The sequence below is a fragment of the Mustela nigripes genome, chromosome 14, assembly GCF_022355385.1.
Source record: "Mustela nigripes isolate SB6536 chromosome 14, MUSNIG.SB6536, whole genome shotgun sequence".
NCBI classification, from domain to species: domain Eukaryota; kingdom Metazoa; phylum Chordata; class Mammalia; order Carnivora; family Mustelidae; genus Mustela; species Mustela nigripes.
In genome coordinates this window covers 44,241,651-44,263,915 of record NC_081570.1, presented here as the reverse complement: position 1 = coordinate 44,263,915, position 22,265 = coordinate 44,241,651, and the positions used below count along the sequence as shown (strand labels likewise).

Here is a 22,265-nt window from a genome sequence, read left to right as displayed (position 1 = left end):
AACAGCCAGCCTGCACCCAGCCCCTCCCCTCTGGTGACACCCTAGAGGCTGTGCTCCCTTTCTGTGAACCTGAGTGATGACTGAGCAAACAGTAGGTGGTTCCGTGTGACAGGACCCTAGTGTGTACGTGATGATAAGGGAGGGGTCCATGGAGAATGCTGCCCAGGATGTAAACTATTACAGTGGAGTCTTCCTGAGAAGGTTTCCAGAAGAGCAATGCAGAGCATTGCAGACAGCTTGCACAGAAGAGAGAGTCCTGGACTGTCACTCGGGAAGCCCGGGTCCCAGCTCCAGCTGCGCGGCGCAGTCCTGCAGAAACCACTTTCCCTCTCTGGGCTTCGAGTCCTCATTGCTACATCATCTCCAGGGTTTCACCTAGCTCCTTCATTCAGGAAAGAGGCCCTCTCAAGAATGCCCATCCCATGTCCACAACGAATGTTTGTGGAGCAAAGAAAGGGGATCAGATTGGCCCAGAATGATATTTGGAATAGGTGTGCCATGAGAGCGGAGAAAACAGGGCATCTGAAGTCTTTTTCCTCCGAGCCTGACTTGATAATTAAGATTCAAGTGGGCTCCCTTCAAGGATGCTATAAATATACCTATCCTTTGTTCCAGCAGTTCCATGCCTAAAATTTTTCCTATAGTCAAACCAGACATAATCACGAGGTTATTCATTACAACAGTGTTTATAGTTACCAAAGATTGGAAACAATCCAAAGGACAGTCAGTGGGGAACTGAGTATATAAATGAAATGCCGCAAGGAAATATTGTGACACTATAACAGAAAACAAAGAAGTTTACTGTGAGTTGTTACTGAAAAATCTCCAGATATACTGTGAATGAAAAACTAAAGTGTCGAACATGGTCAACTGTGCTTTTTACGTTAAAAAAAGGGGGGGGGGGGAGAGTGGGCACATGGGAATTGCAGTATATGTTTGCATACTCTATACCTGTATGAACATAACATATCTCTAGGTGGAAAGACGAGACCCGAGCAATAGTGGTAATAGTGGTTGCTTGTTGGGAGTGCTGGGGGCAATACAATTAGCAGGTGGGAGAGCAGGGTGAGGGGAAATTTTCACCTTATGTCATTCTACACTTTTTTTTCCATTCCCTTAAAAGTTTATTTCTGATGAGGGTGTCTGGGCGGTTCAATCGGTTAAGCAAATGCCTTCAGCTAGGGTCATGAGCACAGGGTCCTGGAATGGAGCCCTGGGTCCGGCTGTCTGTTCAGGGGGGAAGCTTGCTTCTCCCTCTTCCTCTTTGCGCTCTCACTATCTCTCAAATAAATAAGTAAAAAAATATTTTTTAAAAAAGTTTATTTCTGATGAATTAAAAGAAAAAAAATAATGTAGGTGCCCAGATCAATACAGTAAAGACATTATGATATGGGAAAGAGCTTAATGTTCGTGTTGCTCCTGGATTTTGCAGCGTGTAACAGAATAGCTTAGTAAGACCCAGCCTCCTGCTTTGTGGAGCTTAATTCCATAGTTTTTTGATGTGAAAATCTGTCAAAAAATAAAGGAGGAAGAAGAGGAAAAAGAACAAGATATCTTCAATGTTTTTATCTCATCCAGCCTCTGATGGGGGCCAATTCCAACCCCTTCTTCATTTGTGTAGATCAACCCTCATTCCAGGTAAACTCACTTCTTTCATGAGATCACCAACATATGGATGTGCAGAAAGACTGGCGTCTCTTTTTTACAGATGAAGAAATGAAAGCTTAGCAAGAGTAAGTGACTGGCTCATGAACACATAGGCAGTAAATCACTTAAAATGTTTTCAGCTGAAAGTAAACAGATGACTTGATTTAAAACAGCCTAAGCAATGAAGGGCTTATTAACCAGAAAGGAAGGGCTGTTCAATGTTTAATTAGTTCAGGGGCAGGAAGACGTTGTCGAAGCCTCAGGAACTGGCCAGCCTTATGCTTTGCATTCTCAGCAAAGTTGCTGTCTTCTCTCCTCATGGCCACAAGATGGTGGCAACAAGGGTCACTTAAGGACACATTATCTCAAAAAAGAGGACATTTTTCTCTTATCGGCAATGAAATCCTTTTCCAGAAGCCCCAAGTGAGCTGCTCTCAGATTCCCATCTCTCAGATGACTGATTCATAGTCCATGCTCAAACCAATCACTAACCAAAAGTTTGAGATCACCAAGAATGGCTTCACCCACTCATGATTCACCCTCCTGGGGCTGAGGATAGAGCCATCTCCCCTCAGCACATGATACACCAATGCTGAATGTCACTGACAAGGGTAGAATAACTATTACATACCCACCCAATAATGTCTGTGTCCAGATAGGAAATGATATGTCCTCTCAATACAAGTAGATGGGACCTCATTGAGAACATTAAAAAAAAAAAATTATTTAGTAAAGTTTTGTTGAGTAGCTACTACGTGCAAGGCAATCTATGCAAGGTACCAGAATTTTGAAATGAAAGACACTGTCCTTTAAGGCCCTTCCCATTTTAGTGAGGAATGCAGGTAAGCAAAGACACAGGTCCAACCCAGCACGGCCGGAACCCAAGGAAGGAGGCTCAGGGGATTGCGGGACATGGAAGAGGATCCTGGTCCAGAAGGTTATGGGCAGAGCTTCAGGAGAAGGGAACCTTGAGCTGTGATGCAGAAGAACTGGCTATAACCAGGGAACCGCTGGTGAGGATGGTCCAGCAGAGTAAACGGCCCGTGTGAAGCCTGGCGATGGGGAACGGGCACGGGCGAGGGACTATGTGGTGGGCACGGGTGGAGGGGGAAGTGCTTATGGACCAGGGCCGGGAAGATGACCAGAATCACAGTCCTGCTGAGACTTGTACACCAAACCTCTATCCAAGAAGGTGGGAAAGTCAGACAGTCTCTAGTAGGGGTCTGACCACCAGCTTTATGTTTTAGAGGAGGACATGGGAAGGAAAAGGAAAAAAAAAAGAGGGAAAAGAGGAGAAGCAATGAATAGAGAAAGACTGATAAATTACAAAGAGTGACTGGGAGCCAGACTCCGTCCTAGGAGCAGGGGGTCCGGCGTGAGCCGCACAGAATCGGCCCCGCCCTCGCCACCCTGTCAGGAATAGAGACGTTGTCCACATGCTCTAAACCTGTAATGGCTGGGAACCGCGGGTATCAGGACAGGCTCCAAGGAGGAAGTGAGCTTCAGGCTGAGATCCGAAGGATGAGTAGGAGTGAGCTAATGAGGGATAGAGAGGTGTTCCAGGTGTGGGAGTACCATGTGCAGTATCCCTGTGTCCCTGCAGTGCAGAACCCATGGGTCATCAAGGAACAAAGGCCCCCAGAGGGGCTGGAGCTCAGAGAGCAAGAGCGCAGTGACCTTGAGGGGAGCTGGGAGAACCTCTCAGCCAACACCCTAGAACATGTTTTATTGAGAGAAAGAAATAGAAGAAACACAAAGAGAATGCAGGGGGAGAGAGAGAGACCTGAAAGGCCGATTTCCTGAGTTCAGGCCATTTGAGATCGTATTGGCAGTTGGAAACCCCAGGATGGAATTTCAGCACCATCCGACCAGCCAAGGACAGAGTGACAGCCTGCTGGCAGTTCCGCACCTCCCCAGCCAGCGCAGGTCCCTCTCCAAGCCAGGGCTCAGGCCTCTAGGGGCAGACCCTCAGCAGTGAGTGATTTGCCCCAGGCACCCGCAGCGAGGGCTTGTCCCGCCCCCTGGCAGCTTCCAGATCTACTGCAGGTGGAGGCCATCAAAAAGAGATTAGCACGCTGCCCTGAGACACCTGCAGGGAGGAGCCTTACTGACCCTCGTACTGGGAACTCCTCCAGCTGATGCTAGGGGAAGAAACCTGAGCTCTCTTTTGGCAGGAGCCAGAGGGGCCTTGGAAATACATTTCCCCTTCGGGGGGCGGGGAACTTGCAAAATCTGTGATGGACTTGGGACTTGCAGATTCTAGAATTTTTTAGCTAAAATGTGTCTTCAGAAACTTGAACTTTAGAGAAGAGAAAACCAGAGCCGAAGAGAGAAAGTGACTTGCCCAAGGTCACAAAGCAAGTCATAGAAGAGCCAGTACTGGTATAGAAGTCTGAAGACTCCATGTTTAGTGCTCTTGCTGGTAACAACGACAATAATAGTAGCTAACAAGTACTGAGCACTTTCTATAGACTAGACGCTGTCCTAAGTGCTCTGAATGGTTTCACCTATTTAATCTGCACCACTACTCCGTCAGACTGGTAATGGCCTGATGCCCATTTTCCAGATGAAGAAAATGAGGCAGAGAGAGTTTAAGTAACTCTCCCCAGCTTGCACAGCTGGCACAGTTAGAATCTGAGCTCTGGAAGCCTGCATGTTTAAAGACCACTCAGAACTGCCCCACTTTTGGATGAATGCCCCACTTCTGGGTGCCACCCCCCTCCTCCAAAAGTCACAATCTAGTCACTAATGTGGGCCTCACTTTTTAAAATGCGGTCTGTCTTGGCTTCATCTCTCTTCTCCCAGCCCTCCCTCAGTAGGAAACAGCCAGTGGTCTACACTGAATAATAATCCTCACATCCCCAATCACCTCCAGGCAGAAACAACAAGGTCACATGCCAATATGTCCGCTGAGCCCCAATTCCCTTCTACCACTCACCACCTTTCTGTCCTTGCTGTCTTACTTATATGGATCACATCACTGGGCATCCTTGCCCTCTGGCCAATGGGGACAATGGGAAGGATGACCAGGAGATTAGAAAAAGAAAACTAGAGGCTGGCATATTTTTTCCCCCAGTTCCCTCTCTTTCTGGTCACCCCTGACTGAATGCCTCACCTGCAGGTCCAGCTGTTACCGGGGTGGGGGAGCCTTTCACACAGTCTTCCCTTCCTCCGCTCTCTTAGGGCTGGGGATGGCAAAGAAGCCTCTGTGATCTTTGTTCCAGGGTCCCTCAACATCCCTTGTGACTTCCCTATGCCCTGAAATGGCGCCATGATGGGCTCCTGTCTTATCTTCTTGATGGATCCCAACTTGAATGTGTCATCTGTTTCCTGAATGATGCACAGGCTGTTTCTTCATCTTCTAGATGGTGGGCTCTGCCCTATCCCAGGGGAGCAGAGACCAACACACAGCAGCTATCATCATGCTCACCAGCAACCTCCAGGTTCCACCAGCTATTTTGGGACCATCATTAGAGATGACTCTAAAGCCCAAAGCCCAGTCTCCAGAGCCACTAGCTTTAATCCCTGACAGTTTTCGCAGACATGGCCAGAGGGAGTTCCCAGGTACCCAAGTTGGGTGGGGCACGCGGGTCTCTCATCCTTACAGCAATCCTGCAAGCTATGTGGCATCACCCCATCTGACAGACCAGAAAAGAGGGTCCAAAGGAATGGAGATCAAGCTCTGCAACTTGGTAAGGCTCTTTCCCTGCAACTTGCCCTTGGATCCGTGGGCCATGGCAGGATTATCCGAAAGGTGGCCCAACCAAAGTCTGGGGGATGGGGGCCTTCTGCGAACGGGTGGACGGTCCCTGCCAGTTTGGGGCTCTGGGCCACATGGTTCTGATGCCAAAGAGGCCCACAGGTATTAGGGTTTCAGGACCCGGGCATTGGCGTTGTGTCCCCAGAGCGGGTGTCGGGAGCACCTGGCAGTTTCATCCACGTGACAGTCTTGTCTCCTCCTTGTCCCCGCTGTGTCCTCCCCTCCTGTCCCATCCCATCCTCCCCTGCACTTTCAGCCACTCCCCATCCACGGGGGCCGGATCCATGGGACCCGATGGAGAGGACAGCAATGCCCAGCATGTCTCACAGTGAGGCACGTGGCTTCTGCAATCCTACCGCTGAAAACCCTACTGGGTTCGAATCCTGGTTTGCTATTGTTTGGCTGTGGAGAGGGGGGAAGGGTGGGGGGACTCGTGCCTCAGTTTCCTCATCTGTAAGATACAGATATTCAAAACAGCACCTTTCTCTTAGGGCTCCCAGGAGGACTGAATAGTCCATGACACGTGAAGCATTTACAATAATGCCTGGCAGATCATAATAAGCTCAGTCAGCATTAGGTCCTGCCATCCTCCTAAGCCATGCAGGTGACCCCAGGCTCATGCCAGGCTGCAAGACCCCCTTCACACCCACTAAGGAGAGATAGCTGAGACCAGACCTGCCCCTCATCAGAATGCCTCAGGGACTCTGAGGCGAAGCCTGTAGGAGAGACCTCAGTACAGACAAGCTCCCACCGGCTGAGGACAATGCGGGCCTCCAGGAGGGCAAGCTCTGGGCATCCGTGGGCTGCCCAGGGCATGCCCAGATCTGGTGGCCATGGCAGGGCCTGCTGGGAGGCCCCTCCTTGGCCCCTCTGTGCCCACCACCCAAATGTGGTGATGACCCTTTCCCTGACCACATGCGGCCCTGGAGAGGCAGGCACCAGCCCAGGGCCTGGCCAACACCCTGCCCACGCAAACTCACCACTGGGCTGCGGGGCCGTTTATAGCTGGGATGGTACAGCCAAAAACCGAGCGGGATGTCTTTGGTTAGAAAGGAAATTGTGGGTTTTGTTTTTATTGAATTAAGCATGTCCCCTGACCAAGACAAAGAAAAACGCAGAGGGAGAAAACTGCCTTCAGCCAGAGTCAGGAGGCCCAGGCTCCAGCCCAGGCCTGGCACTGGCTCACTGTGGGACTTAGGCCAGTCCCCTCTTCTCTCGACCCGGGTCCCCTCAACTGTAGACTCCTGGGTGGGAAGCAGAGCAGGAGAGGAAAGGCAAGTGGGTTAAGCAGCCTTGGTGGCCTCCTTCCCATCCAACAGTGCAGAAATTCCCTTTCATCACAAAGACCAGTTACTTTGCAGTTTGGAAAAGTGAACTTTCTTCATTCCTAACATGGGTTATCCTGCGCCATACTTCCTCCTGCTGGCTTTTCACGGATTCTTGGGTCTCTCATTCACCCACAGCCTGTGCCTGTCCTCCCCTCCCTTTGGTGTCCTCTGGGAGCTGGTTCTTGGAACCCACAGAGATTAAGAACAAACGACCAACGTTTGTATTAGCCCTTTGCCATCTAAAACTAACCTCACGGGGATAGCTTTGTTTAGGCCGAAATGAACGGAAGCCTATCATGGTATAGTCCAAACAGAAGGCTTCCCCCCTCTACTGGAGTTGCTGCTTTAATTGCCTTCCTTGTAGGGTCTCTAGACATGTGGGGGAACTGCGTCTATCCTGCTCACCCCTGTAACCCCACTGCTAGAACGTCCTGCCTGTTATGTGGTAGGCTTTCTCGGTAAACAAGTGTTGAACAAAGCAGCCAGGCCTGTCGCTGGCTGAATATGGAGCTTAAGGAAGAAGAGGGAATCCAGGGTGGTTGGAAGATCCTCTCTTAACAAATGACACCACTGTCCACCTGCTCACTTCTGGAAAAGCAGACTCAGAGTTAGGGAGGGAGTCCCAGTGGTTCAAGGGCCCATCAGGGACCACTGTGGCTTCTCCAAACTGGTGACATCAAGAGAAGTGCCCAAGAAATTTTTTCGTGAGGGCTGCAAGAAACTTTGAGTGGTTTTTACTAAATCTGATCGTTCTGCAGCCTGTAACACTGAATCAGATAGGTCTACAGTATTTTGTTGCCAGAAAATCATCTGTGACAACTTAGCAAGTTAGGGAAATATTTGGGTTCAGATCAATCTGGGAAGGAGGAAAGGAAGGAGAGACAGTGAGGAAAGAAAGAAGGAAGGAAGGAAGGAAGGGGAGAGAGAGAAAAAAGAAAGAGAGAGAGAGAAGGAAGGAAGGAAAGAAAGAAACTTCCATAGAAGTTTCAAGAAGGAGGAAAAAAAATGAGCCCCTTGAAGCAAAGGCAGATATCTGACCCAGGTCAGACTCTATAAACAGAACCACATGAATGTTCAGACATTTTGGTCAATTAGCTAAATGAAACATTTGCCACACCTTCCAAATGCTTTCTTCTTTTGCTGCAGGGCTGGGGTGGGGGGGACTTTAATTAAATGGCCAGAAGAGGTCTGGTACAGAGGACAGCAGATGGGAAGAGATCACCTTAAGGAAGCCATTGGCACAGAAACAGAGAAATCGGGGCTGGCTGGGATGCTCAGCATTCATTAAAATTCCCAAAGTGTGAACTCACGCCTGAGTCAGACTGTCAGCGGGGAGGAGAGTGGGGCCCATGATGAATCCTGCAGCCAGAGGCCTCGCCATCGATTCCAATTCCAGCACCAGGGCTGAGGCAGGGAAGGTAGAAAACCAAAGCTTGGATATGGAGCCTTAGGAGAGCCGGGTCCCAGTACGGAATGGGGCTTGCCTTGGTGGATGGGGTCAGCCTAGCTCAGGCGGGCTCAGGAGGCATAATTGGGCCTTGGCCAATAGTCAGTCCATGGACAATGATGAAGAAACCACCCAGGCCTCGCATGGTTGTATCCTAAGCAGGCAGGAAGGCTTTGGAGCCCAGGGCACCTGCAAGACCTTCCCCAGCCCTCCTTCATCCATCAGTCCCCTACATGTCCACCTCGGCACGCTCCTCTCCTCATTTACTACCCACTGGCTCCAACCTTGCTCATGAGTCCAAGACTCAAACTGCACACTGCCCGCTTGGATTCTCTAACTGGGTGTCTCGGAAGCCTTTCAAACTCAAGATTCCCCAATCAGACTGATTATTTGGCCTACTGGCTACCCTGCTCTTCCCCAGAGTCCCCTCGGCGAACGACGGGCACAACCATCGACCCAGACACAAGAGCCAAAAACCTGGGTGTTGCCCTCAGCTCCCCACATCCCATGAGTCACCAAATCCAGCTGTCGCATAAATGGATCCCAAACCCATCATCCCTCACCAGTCCCTCCCCAGAATACCCCCAGACCATGGTGGTGCTTCCCTGAGAACCGGCCTAGGTCCAGGCAATCTATAGTAGTTCAGAATCGAGATGGCTTCACCTGTTGAATGGCAGACGCCCTTCCCCAGCCATGATTCCTAAAGCCACACCAACCATGCCAGCTCTCACGGGACTCAAGATCTTGACTCATGGCTCCATAGGGCTCCTTATTTCTCTTCAGCTTCTGTTCCTGTTTCTCTGGGACGCCTGATGGGGCCTTGGTGGAGAACCCCCACCACCTTCTACTTACTCTGCCCCAGGCCCCTTAAGCATTACTTCTTACTCCTCAGCCTCAGCCTCCCCTGCCCTGTCCCATTCTGAGTTGCTCTGCAGAGTCTCTCCCGAATGAGCCTCCGAGCCTTAAGTTAGGAGCCCTCTCTGAGCTCCCACAGCCTTCTGTATGTGCCCTGTCACCACATTCGTCCCCCTAGTCATTTGTATAGCTCGCTCCTTGGGAAGGGCCATTTAAAAGGCATTCCCTGTTCTATCTAGAAAGGGAACCAACAAGTCACTTGAGAGACAATCTCCTGAGTGTCTAAACCAATAGGTTAACACACTAATGTTTATTTCTCTCTTATGCCATTGCCCAGGGCAGGAGGGGCAGGGGAGGACCCGCTCTATGTGTCGCTCAGGAACCCGGATCCCTTCCACGCAGGTGCCCGAAGACCTCTCCATACAACAGGTGGGTGAAGGGAGAGAACAAGGATCGCATTTTCCCGGCCAGAGCCCAGTCATCAAGCCACACCTAGCTTCAAGGGAGTCTGGACGTGGAGTTGAGCTCCACGCTCAGAAAGAAGAAAAGAACATGAATGTTGGTGAACATTAGCATTTCCTGCCGTACCCGGCAATGTTTACCCAGCAAGATTTTGTTCATTTGATTAGTTTAACCTTGGGAAGGAGAAACGTGATCAGTAGCAGCAAGGAAAGTAAACGGGGAAGGCCCCTTCAGACCACCTTCGTTGCTGCTGCGGCTACGCCCCTTGCCCCCCTCCAAGCCGCTAGCAGCCCCTCACCACCCCAACACCAGCATCTCCTATGCGAGGTGGGACCTCCTGCCTTAGAGAGCATGGTTTGACTCCTGGTTCCTTGTGATGACCTAAGTCACAGCAGAACCAGGTCTCCTCACATACCCACTGCTAAGTATTCAGGGAGTCCCACTGGGTTTCTGGAGGAGAGCGTATAAGCTCTTTGAAAGAAGAGCAGGAAGGAGTTAGAAAATTATATTCCAGGACACCACTGGGGAGAACCATGTCAGCAGCCCAAGCTATAAGATCAGACCCTTTACTTAGATCCATTGCTCTTTTTTCCTTAACTCTGAGCTACTCAGAGGCAGAATGTCACTGCAGGGCCAGGGGCCAAATATGGCATGGAAGGGCCATGAATGTAGCTCTTCCCCGAACCACACCCTTCCAGAACCTGCTCTGGGAAAACTGGGTCCGGTTAGCTAGGATGACCAGACCCCAAGGACAAGCCAACGGAATACTCATTCCACACCTGGCTCTATTTTCCAGATGAGTCACCAGAGGACACAACTCTGGACGTGTTCCTAAATCCAGTCCCCTTGATTATTGCCTGCTAAGGGTGTGTAAAAACCAGAGTTATTGGCCAAAATACAAATTGGAACATGGGTGGGAATTACCTAATCCTGCATGAAGAGAAGACACTTAGTAACCCCTGGATCGGGTAGGTTTCGTTCATTAAGTCATTTAATCTCATAAGGGTAGTATAAAAGTGATATTTTGATGCCCATCTTGCAAATAGAATCACAGAAGTTCAACAAATGCAAGTAATTTTCCCAAGGTCATCCAGCCAGAGAATGGTTGCATTGAGATTTTGAACTCAGATCCTTCTTTGAACCTGCTGTCTTCTATCATACCACGATGCTGGCCTCCCTCCACCACCAGAAGGATCGAGGAGGGAGCCCCAGCCGAGGGGTCAGCACTACTGAGGAAAGCAAAGGGCTTGGGCACTGCTGAAGGGAAAGCCAGTGTGTGACAACAGGAGGGGAAGGCACAAGGAAAGAGCCTTAGCAAAGGTTCCAGGGTTTAGCACTCCCCCATGTCTCATTTTATCCAAACCTCACAACAGCCCATCTAAGAGGTATAATTATCTCCATTTCACAGAGCAGGAAACTGGGCACAGAGAAGCGAAGTAGTTGAGCCAAATTTACAAACTATGATAGCAGAGCCGAGATTGAAACTCAGTCTACCTGGCAGGAGACCAGCTGAAGAGCCCACTGCCTAAGCCACGCCCCCTGCCACTCTTGGCCAGATCATATAAAACCCAACACCCTGGCTGCTGACCCAGAAGGATCCATGAGGACAAAATGCCGAGTGCATCTGGTGAGAGCCCGGCCCTCATCAGCATCTCTGGAACCCAAGATGCTGTATCCCTGGAAACACTCTTCAGAGCAATGGTATTTGGGGAGGGGGGCTTTGGGGAAAAGGCCAGACACATCTTGGCCCCTCTTCTTGCCCCAGGCCCAACCTCTGGGGAGGCCATACGGAAACACTTGGCCTTCCCCTTGCTGCCTCCCTCTTCTGCTGCCCTCAGCCCCGAGCCCACGGTGTACTGTACTTTAAGAGGATAAAGCTATAAAGAAAAACAAGGAATAAAATTCAACAATACATAAACCCCAAGTGACAAGAATGGCTATCATCAAAGAGACCGCCTGTCATCTAGGCTAGCTAAACTCTTGTCTCTTTTGCTAGTCCTGGTTTAAACAGCACCTTCTTGAAGAAGCCGCTCGCTGGAAGGAACCCCTCTCTCCCTGCCTGTACTCTGTTGCCTGGTTACTTTAGATTTATTGTCCTCATCTCCGAGACCGATCACACCTCCTCACTAAATTACAACCCTACTGAAAGCAAGGACCATGCCTTCTTTGCAGTAATAAAAGTAAACTAATAAAATTTCTAAAAAAATCTTTTAAAAAGGTGGGGCATGCCTGGGTGGCTCCAGTGGGTTAAGCCTCTGCCTTTGGCTCATGTCATGATCCCAGGGTCCTGGGATCAAGCCCCACATCAGGCTCCTTGCTCAGAGTGGAGTCTGCTTCTCCCTCTCCTTCTGTGTTCTCTCTCTCTCTCTCTCAAGTAAATAAATAAATAAAATCTTTAAAAAAAAAAAAAGGAAACTAATAGCCATCATTTTGAGGTGTTCATTATGCCCTATATGCTTTACATTTACTGTCTCCTCGAATACTCATGATGCTCTACATTTGTTTCACCCGTTTGGAAACTCGTGTTCGGAAAGATCACCCACGGGGCCAGGATCCAAACCCAGATCCAAGAGTGGACTCTTTCCAATGCATGACAATGCACCAAACATTTATTGAAACATTTGTTTAGTACTTGTGAATTCATGGGTTCCAACACCACCACCTGTGTGTCAAATGCGAGTGAAGATGAGAACGTATCAATTTTCTATTGCTGCATAACAAACTGCCTCAACTCTTAGCGGCATGAAGCAGCAATCATTTTACCTGCTCCCGATCCTGAGGATCAGAAACTCTGGCAGTGCTCCCTGGGGACCTCTCCCTTCTGCTCCACATAGTATCTTTCCCCCTCCCCTTCCTTGTGGCCTGTCTATATGGATATTCTGGGCTTCTTTACACAACAAGTATGTTTCCCTCCAAGTGAGAGCAAAAGCTTTCTTAAAAAGCTTCTTAAATTTCAGAATGTCAGTTCTGCTGCATTTTACAGGCCAAAGCAAGTCACGGTCCAATCTAGATTCTACCCTAGAGGGTAGAAAAATGGACGCCAGTCCCTGTTGGGAGGAGCAATAAGGTCACATCATGAAGGGATGTGGACCTAGGAGACATCATCCAATGGGGACCTTTTTTTTTTTTTTTTTAAGCAATCTACCAGATACAAATGATGGATTCTGATCAGAGCACAGAGCTCTGGAATTGTCTGCTCTCCTAAAGAAATGGAGAAAATGCCAATCTGATCTGGAAATCGGAGCACATCAGGAAATCAGAGCTGCATCAGACCCAGAATTTCTCACGGATTTTCTCATTCCCAGCTTGGGTTTGCCATGATAATCATCACATGAACTTCACAAAGTTATCCACAAACATTACCACTTGTACAGAATAGAATGGGCTCTAACTTAAGTCTCCTTGCCAACCAGGACTTTGTGGTGGCAGGGACAACACGATGAAGGGACAGCAGCTGCCCCTGCGGGATGCCAGAAACCATCACTGGCACCTCCAGGGCCCCACAGGCCACAAGGCACAAAGCAGGCACCACTGGCCCTGGAAGAAATTCAACTTGCCCCCTGAGCTGCTCTCTCCAGATTTGGAGCACTTAAAGTGGACCTTTCACTATCTGGAAATTTTACCGTGTGGAAAATTCCTTGACAGGGCAGGAACTGGAAGAGAGAGGGGCTATCAGGGGAGATGATTCAAATCCACCAGTTAGGGCCAGGAGAGCCACAGCCCGTCCTTACTCAGCCTGCTGATCAAGAGCAGACGTTTACCCTCAATCCTCTCTTAAATGTTGTGTGACAACCTTTTCGAGTCAGTCGCACAGTGAATTGTATGAGCTGCCGACAGACACGGGTAGTAGGCCACATCTGGGGCAGAGGTCAGGAGAGAATAAAGGGGCTCTTCATAAAGATGTGAGCCGAGCGCAAGGAGACTGACCAGGAGTCGTGCCGTGCCCTGGGGTCCAGAGCAGCCTGGCTCCCTGGAACTAAGCCATAGTCTCCTGGCAGGGAGAGAACCCTGTCATGTCCCCTCCAGCCACCCCCATCTCCGGCCGGTACCAACCATTGACTGAATCCAACCAGAAGCCAAAAGGCATGGAACCCAAAGACGCCATCTTTGAGGTCCCCTTCCCAGAGCCCAAGGCGAAGGAGAGAAGAGAATGGGTCTGGGAGGACAAATGGGAGAGAACACAGCATACAGCCCCTCTGCTCAATAGCCCACCCCAGGCTGTTCCTAAAGATCCCTCCCTGTCCTGCCTAACTTACAGTCTTTAAAATCCAGTTTCACCCGATCCCCCATTTGCAGGGAAGAAGAAGGCTCGTACCCAGAGATGGTCCAGAAGACCACTCCTCTGCAGCTCAGCGCTCTGATCTATAAAGTTATAAGAACATGGGTTTCCTGGAGTTGCTCCAGCTCATGAATGCATTTGGTCCTTATAAAGTATAAAGATGTTTACAGATATGCTCTACCCTATGGGATAGGGGAGGAGGGCCATGGTTACAAAAGCCATGACCCCAGGGAAAGACAGTCTCGGCCAATTCCACTGGACCCGTCACAGCACACACGTCCCTCCTCAACTAAAGGTCAAGGCAAGCTCCCAGGTCCCCCGTGGCCACTTCTGGTCTGACGTGTGCCGCCAGCAAGGAGTCCGGCTGGGCCCATGGCATCAGGGATGACAGCCTGGGAAGGCGTGGGGAAGTCAGTCCCTCGGCAGTGTGACCGATGAGCTGGAGATACATGAACGTCATCTGAGTTTTTGCTTGAGGAACATGCTTCTCTCCAGAGAGGCCCATGGGAGCATTTAAATCCACAAGGTTTATTTAGGGGCATAGGAAGTCAGTTGAGGGTGCCAGAGAGCGCCGTTCCCCAGGGAGTAGCCTCACAGAGGCTGCTGGCCAGGGCGAGTGGAGGGCCGGCCGAGCCAAACGCTGTCTCTCTTCCTCCTCAAAGGACCCTTGCCAGACTCTCGGCAAAAATGGCTCCAGAATTTACGAGGCCAAAAGAGGCTCTTAAATAATTTTTATTTTATTTTTAAAAGAAATTGGAAGAGGGTAGCAGGAACGGTGATATCCTCTTCGGATGGGGTCAGGCAGCATGAGAGCCCGTGGAAGCAGGCACAGAGGCCGTTCCCGTGTGCAGGCCCATTTTACTCGGAAAGGAGGGGCAGACTTCTGCTCTTCTTTTCCTGTGGCCCCGAAGACGATGTCCAGAGCTCTTTCAGCCAGCTTCTCAGGACCTCCCCAACTGGTCCCAGCCAATTTCTACACGTGCATTTCCCCACTCTAGGCCTCGCTCACAGGCTCACAATCCTGGCCTCATGGGATGGTCAGATGCACAGGCCTCATTCAGAGCCTTCTCACCCGGGCTCCATCCCTCCCTGAGCCATGTGTCTTTGGCCAAGGTGTTCAGCCTCCCTGACTCAGGCTTCGCCACCCAGATAAATAGTGTTTGCCACAAAGTCAATGAGGTTATGTACATAAAGCCCTCAACATATTGCCTGACCACCACCCCGAAAACAAACAAACAAAACTCAGTAAATAGCTGATAGCAAACCAATCTCCTGGTTGTGCCATGTCCTTTGCTTCCAGAACCCTGCCTGCCCAGGCCTCCATCGATATAAGCCCACCCCAAGTTCAACATCTGCAGCTGTTCTAAACACACAAGCCTCTCCCCTGGCCTTGACCTCCACTCCTCCATGAGGACTCCAGGGAACTATTCAGCCTGAAAATGTCACCACCATGATACAAGAAATACTGCTAGGTTCAGCACCTAAAAAGCCAAGTTCAAATCCGAGCCTCTCCGATGATTTGCCACCTGACCTTCCCCAGTCACTCAGCCTCTCTGGACTCCATCCTTCTTCTCTAAAATAGGGAGACCGACCCCTTCCACTTGCCGTGGAAAGCCAGCATGATGATATATATGGATGGACTACGTAATTCTGAATTGCCACAGAGTGTTAAAAAAAAAAAAATTAACTTGTAGGGCAATACTAATATTAACCACAAAAACTTATTTTTTGTAACCTAGTTCTGCATTTATGGTCTATAATGCTTCTGCTGGAAACCTCGGTGTGCCGATTCAAATATCCAAGCCACGCCAGTTCACCATCACTGACAAGCAGGATTTCCATGGACTCCCAGTTCTTCCCCAGGCCCCTCTCTGAAAAGTGAAGAAATAGTTTATGTTCAATGTATGTTGTTGTTCAATGAAGGTTCTACTTCTCCTCTGAAGATGCTTCACAGTTTACCAACCACTCATACATCCCAGCACCTAAGGACCCTATGGTGCACCTGAAGAGGCAGCCAGAGCTCCTCACATCAGCTGGGGCTACTGCTCTCCTTCCAAACCCCAAGGGCCCAGGGCTTATGATTACATGAAAACCAGGGGGCAACCTCCTCACCTACGAAGGACCAAATGCCCTTATGCCCATGGGAAATGGGATTCTTTGGAATGCCCAGTCACGTGTAAAACAGTTAAGCCAGGGTTCTGTAACTATAAAGAGAAGGATTGCTTCTTTGGTTTTATTTCTTACAAAGAGCAAATCTAGCTTTTGTCCTTTCTCTTGAGCTTACAGCCCTGAAAAACACACTGAGAGCCCCACTTACCAACTCCAGTTGTCTGTCAAGTTCTCTACGTATTCTAAGCCGTGTTTCTTTCATTTTAACCTTCTTGACTGACATTTCTTAGGCAATGTCTAATGCACAAGCTTTGGTAATGCACAAACTTTGCAGTTTCTTCAAGATAGGGGAAGATGTTGAGAGGAAGCAGAATTATCTGTAAGCACAAAGAGATGAGTCAACTTGTTGAATTCTACACAGCATCACAGCTGGGGTTAGAGCCTATGGCCTCTAATAGTCTAGGCTACCTAAACAATGGAAATCCTACTGTGGGAAGAAAATAGTTAAATCTTATTGTCAAGGCTTGGCAACTGGACTGTCAATGAGAAAAATCACTAGACCCAGTTCTGCCCCTAGCTCATTGGGTAACCTTGAGTAAGTCAGTTCCCATCTCTGAGGTTTGTTTGTTTGTTGTTTAAATGAGAGGTTGGATTAGATGAAGAATAGCAAGTGCCCCACACGCTAACTCACCAAAGCCCATGCAGACATTACTAATGGATCACAGCACCCTTTCCCCGTAGGTAGAACACAATCCAGGGCTCGGGCCGTGGTTACCAGGAGGCCAAAGCCAGCACATAAGAAAGTAAAACCTGCTTGCCATCCCTAAGCTAGATAATTTCTAAAGATTTTTACTAATCTTGACATTGTGTGATCTATAAGGGGGGGAAAAAAGACACCAAAGTGGAAATCAGGAAATGTGGGACCAAGGCATCTCGTTGCCATGGGCTTTCAGTGCCGCTGAGGAAGACACACAAAATCTGGCTCTGTTTCCTCATCTTCACATTGAGAGTAAGAATTTTATACTTCTCTTCAAGGTCTTTGCGAAGGTGAAAATGGAGATGACAAACGTGTAAAAGAGTTTCCTGAACTGAAGTCCTCAATAAGAGTAGCACACCGACATTTCTTAAGCACCATGCTAGGTCCTCAGGTTTATTTCCTGCCTCATTTTCCCATCCTCGCCACTGTGAAGCTGTGTTTCTGGCATGTGAAACTGAAGGAAATCTGCAAAGTCCTCCAGAACAGGCCTGCTTCTTCCATGCCTTTGTCCCAGCTCAGAGCCTAGGGCATTCAGTAAACATTTATTGATTCTTATATGATTCTCTGCAAGAAATTGTTGGCTGCTGAGAGAGTAATTAAAGACATACTTGGGAAGGTGAAGTGTAACCATGGGACTGACATGACAGTGGTTTCAAATCCTGAGGACACTTCAGGGTATGATCCGTGGACTCTCACCTCATGGTCCCAAGGTGACTGCTACAGTTCTAGACATCACACTCTCACAGTGTGTTTCCAAAGTAAACAATTGAGGGGGTGGCCGAGCCAGTAAGACACAGTTCTTATTTAATACTTATCTCCTTTTATCAGAAAGAGAGAATCTTTTCCTTATAACTCATTGGGTCTCATGATCATCTCTGTGTACAAAGGAGGTTAGGAGTATTAGTACCTGGGAAAAAGGCAAGGAATAAGGGTTGTTAGAAATGGCCATTAGGTAGACAAGCAATGGTATCTCCCACTGGGAGCATTTCAGGTATTCTTCACGTGTTAGTTTCAAAGTGCTACTGTAACAAATTGCTAGGAACTTCGTGGTTAACACCAGGAATTTATTATCTCACAGATCTGGAGGTCCAAAGTCCAAAATGGGTTTTAGGAGACCAAAGTCAAGGTGTCAGCAGGGCTGAATTCCTTTTGGGAGCTCTAGAGGAAAACCCTTTTCCAGCCTCTACAGGCTGCCTTTGGCCCCGTGACTCCAGAGTCAGCAGCCCCGTGTTTTCAAGTCTCCCCCTGCCTCTGGCCTTTGCTCCCAACCTCACCTCTCCCTTTCTGATCTAAACTTCAGCTCCCTCTTCTGGCTTTTAAGGTCGCTTGTGTGAATATAGGGGGTCGGTCCACCCGGATAACCTCCCCATTTCCAGATGGTTAACTTAATCACATTTGCAAATCTCCCTTTGCAATGTAGGGTAACACAGCCTCGGGTTCTGGGGATTGGGACTTAGGACATGATGAGTTCGGGGGGGGGGGGGGTCTTATCTGGTTTGTCATACCTCACTTGATTCCTTGTAAACCGCTTCTTCCTGATCATGGGCTATCTGCTCCTGAAAGAAGGCTGAAAACAAGATGAACTGCAGACTTCAGAAACTTTATACATCTACCCACTTAAACAACAGCGGTCAACCTTCAAGAGAACGACCAAGAGGCTGGCTCAGGCCACTGTCCACCTTGGCAAGCTTTCCACCCAGCCCGGGAGAAGAAATTTGGAAACCAAAAGAAAGAAACCAAATTTGGAAACCAAAAGAAAAATGCCCTTCCTGGGTGGAAGAAAATATCTTTTAGACTATCCAACAGCACCCCCAAGTGCCAGGAGGCAGGAAGAAACAAGAAGGGCTTCCTTGGGCACATACTTTGACCAAGAATTTTATTTCGCAGCTTGGTTGCTCCTCAAAGCTGCCAGGCACAGATGCCCAGCCCCAGCCTCAGAGATCAGAAGCAAGTGATACGAGGTTGGGCTCAGATGGGAGAAAAGTTGTAAACATCTCCAAGTGAGTGTGTGAAGCTAGAACCCCTGGGTTCAGTGGAGCAGTGAATACCATCTGAAAGCCAGCGAGGCCCGGAGGGTCAAAAATCGATACAATAAAATCGATACAATATTGTATCAATAAAGGTCTTCCGCTCAAAGAGCTTCCAGTCTAGATAGACTATGAGACCTGGGAGAGACCCGCCACAGCTAATAACTGTGTGCTGTAAGGCGAGTTACCTAACCTCTCTGTGCCAGACTCCGCAGCTGTGTTCCAAGTCCCTGCCTTATAGGGTATGAAGAGCGTTACATGATAGAATCCACAGAAAACATTTAGTATGGTGTCCAGAACAAAATCAGCAAACAGCAAGTGCTGGGGGTTCCTAGCACATTCTGGGGATAGAAAATACATGACCCACATGCCACAGTGCCCTGCCACCTGTGGCAGAAATCACTGATGGATCTGAATCCGGACATGCTTCCGTATTTTTCTCAATCAGGTTTCCACGGGGGGAAGCAGCGGGATCCAATCTGACAGGCAAACTACCTCTGCCGTTTTCATTGAAGGGAGCTGAGACCCGGGAGGGCCAAGCTCGCTGCATGAGCCTATGAAGAACTGGGAGGAAGAGCCACATCTTCCCGGCCAGATACTCTGTGCACGCAGCTTTTTGGCACACACCAGCTTGCTGGCTCTGTCTCTGCCATGACATGCTAGGCTCCCCGCTCCTTCTGGTCAGGGTTCCTAGCTATTCCTGTCTTCTCCACCACGGCCTCCCAGGTATTCTGTGGTGACAGCATGACCTCAGAGTTTCTCTGAGGGCCAGCCACCCCAGGGGACATTGTAGAAACGCACACCCAGGGATTAAAACTACTCCCATTCCCAGAGCCCTGACGCCTGCCTTTTGCTAATTGCTTGATTGTATCTGCTGCCTCTCAGGTAGCTTCGCGTTGATCCTGCCAGGCAGGGACTTTTTTATCCCCATTATATAGACGAGGGAAGTGAGGCTTCAAGAATTTTAGTATCTAGCTGGAAATAAAACTATTCAGAGGCAAGAGTATTCAAACCCAGGGCTGACAACAATGAGCTTGATCATAACTGGTTTTGCATATCCATAACTTCATGAGCAAAACCATGAAACTTTGCCATGATCCCAAAGCTTCCAGACTTTCCTCTGTCATGACTGGTACTATATTACATTGAACCTGTTTCTGTCCGGGTAAGGGTCTCCCCTGTAAGACTGAGGTCCTTCTGCCACTATTTCCAGCACACACATATGTGTACTTATACATCTTTCTACCAGTTTCCTACTCATCCTTCAATTTTATGCTTATAAGTCACTCCTCCTCCTAGACTGGCAGGTGCCCTGCTATATCCACCAGTAACAACCCATATTTCCCTGATCTCAGCACTTGTCAACCTATGTGGAACATGTTCTCTGACTCCAGGACCATTAATCTAGTAGTCCCCACAATATGTGAAAGTTAAGAAACACTAACAAATACTGCATCTCACTTACATGTGGAATCCAAAATAGTCACACTCATAGCCACAAAGAGTAGGGTGGTAGTTACCAGGGGCTGAGGGCTGGGAAAAATAGGAAGATGCAGACCAGAGAGTACAAACTTTTAGTTATAAGATGAATAAATTCTGGAGACCTCATGCTAACAAGTCTGAATTCGGTACTTAGAATCTGCCAAGAGAGTAGATCCCAAGTGTTCTTAATACACAAACACACAAACACACACACACACACACACACACACACACAGAGAACTATGCGAGGTTATGGATGTGTTTATTAGCTTAATGGCAGGGATCATTTTGCCATATATACATATACCAAAACATCATGTTGCATACCTTAAATATATGCAATTTTTACTTGTCAATCATCTTTCAATAAGTCTAGTCAGGAGGAAGAAATATTAAATTACACTTAGTAATAGCAGCTACCATACCAAGTTTCGGGCCAGACACTCACTATACTAAACACTACATATGTATACACACACACACACACACACACACACACACACTTACACATGATCTCACCTAATGATGACTCCAGGCCACTTAGGTGATTATTATCACTTTTCTTATTCTGTGGTTGGTAGGACTGGAAGCTGTCAGAGAATGGGCCTCAGAAAGGTTTGAACTCCCCAAAGCCAGGCAGATATGTGGCAAAACCAGAACTTGAACCGACCGCTCTGCAGCGGGAGGGCCAAAGCTGTGGGTCACCATGCTCTCCCAACCCCTTCCTCCTCTTCCTTTTGAGATTTCAGCTTCTAGAAAAATTACTAGCTTGTGAACGGTTCATTGAATTCTGTCACTGGAAGTTGCTGATTAAGGAGCAAAGTGTTCCCCCAAAAGATCACATGTTGGAGATGGTGGGGGAGAAAGGAGTTTGAGGGATTCTTCCCAGGTCCCAACGCTGAGAAGAGACGGTTGAAGCAAATATATATACATTCATCCACCATCAGAAACTGAGGAAAGAGATGGTTTTGTTCCTTGCTGCCTCCCGGGAACCTGGAACAGGGCCTGGCACAGAGTAGGTGCTCAAAAAAACACACCTGAATGAGTGAGCAGGATTCCCATTAACCCACATTGTGACAGCACACGGGGAGCAAGGGTCACCCCAAATCACTGCTGAAAGTTCTCCAAATACAGCACAATAATCTGTTGAACGCGAACTTAAATGGTCTTTTTAGGAACCCATGTATCCTTTTTTTTCTCAGATCTTCCCTAGAGAAATGAATAAAAGTTGTTTAATACAAAATACACTAATCATTAATGCACAGTACGTTTCCTCTGACATCACCCCTAACCACGATGATATAAAATATTCTAGTAATGAATGCACAATATATTGCATGCATCGTTTGATGAAAAACAGCTCCAGATTGCTACCAGCTCTCTTCTGAAGGGGCGTCTGTGGGGTGGAAGGGGACAGAGGGACAGACTGGGTGGCAGAAAACGGGCCAGGAGTGTGTGCCGAGGTATAAACTGAAAAGCTCAGGAGATGGGGCAAAAGGAGGCTCTAGCCAGAGGAAGGGATTTCCAGATGGTGGCAAGTTAGATGAGGTCTGGGACCCGGGCTCAGGGCTCCGGGGAGGAGGGCGGCTTGGACCTTCTCAGCAGCTCGGCTGGACACAGCGAAGTGCTCCCTTGTCCCTCAGCCTCCATCACTCTGCTCTGCTGGCTCTGCCTCCCAAATCCTTTACACTTTTTCTTAAACACTCGGCCTTTCTGCAAAGCAGTTAATCCCCCACCCCCCACCCCTCCTCAGGCAGAGCTAATTCTAAACAAACTAACAAACTCTTAAAATAAGAACACACGAACTAGGAGGAGCTCTTTCTTTACTAAAGGCTGTAAAGAGAGAAGAAGATGGCTGTCTTCTGGGAATGGTTAAGGGTGGCCTTTTCCTACTCTTGACTGAACTGCCTCTTGAAGCTCTATTCCGTCCCGACAGTAGGTGGCGAGAACGTGCCACAGGGGCCGGGAAGGGACACTTCAGCCTCCAACACAGCTGTGCCCATGTCCACAAGAGGGCAGTGGTGAGTGTGGCCTGAACCAAAGGTCTCACCCTGCCATCAGCCGGAGACCGGCATTAGGGACACACACACACACACACACACACACACACAC

General features: G+C 48.8%; 1 long non-coding RNA gene across 1 annotated transcript in view; it reads right to left on the bottom strand.

Annotated features, from left to right (window-relative positions):
* Nucleotides 1–14,500: 14,500 nt before the first annotated feature.
* Nucleotides 14,501–22,265, bottom strand: part of LOC132001798 (uncharacterized) — a 32,191-nt gene continuing 24,426 nt past the window's right edge. Inside the window, exons 3-5 of the long non-coding RNA XR_009399677.1 lie at nucleotides 18,150–18,211; nucleotides 16,096–16,264; nucleotides 14,501–15,649 (exon numbers count right to left, since the gene is read on the bottom strand). This is a non-coding gene — a long non-coding RNA (uncharacterized LOC132001798). The remainder of the gene's footprint in view (nucleotides 15,650–16,095; nucleotides 16,265–18,149; nucleotides 18,212–22,265) is intronic.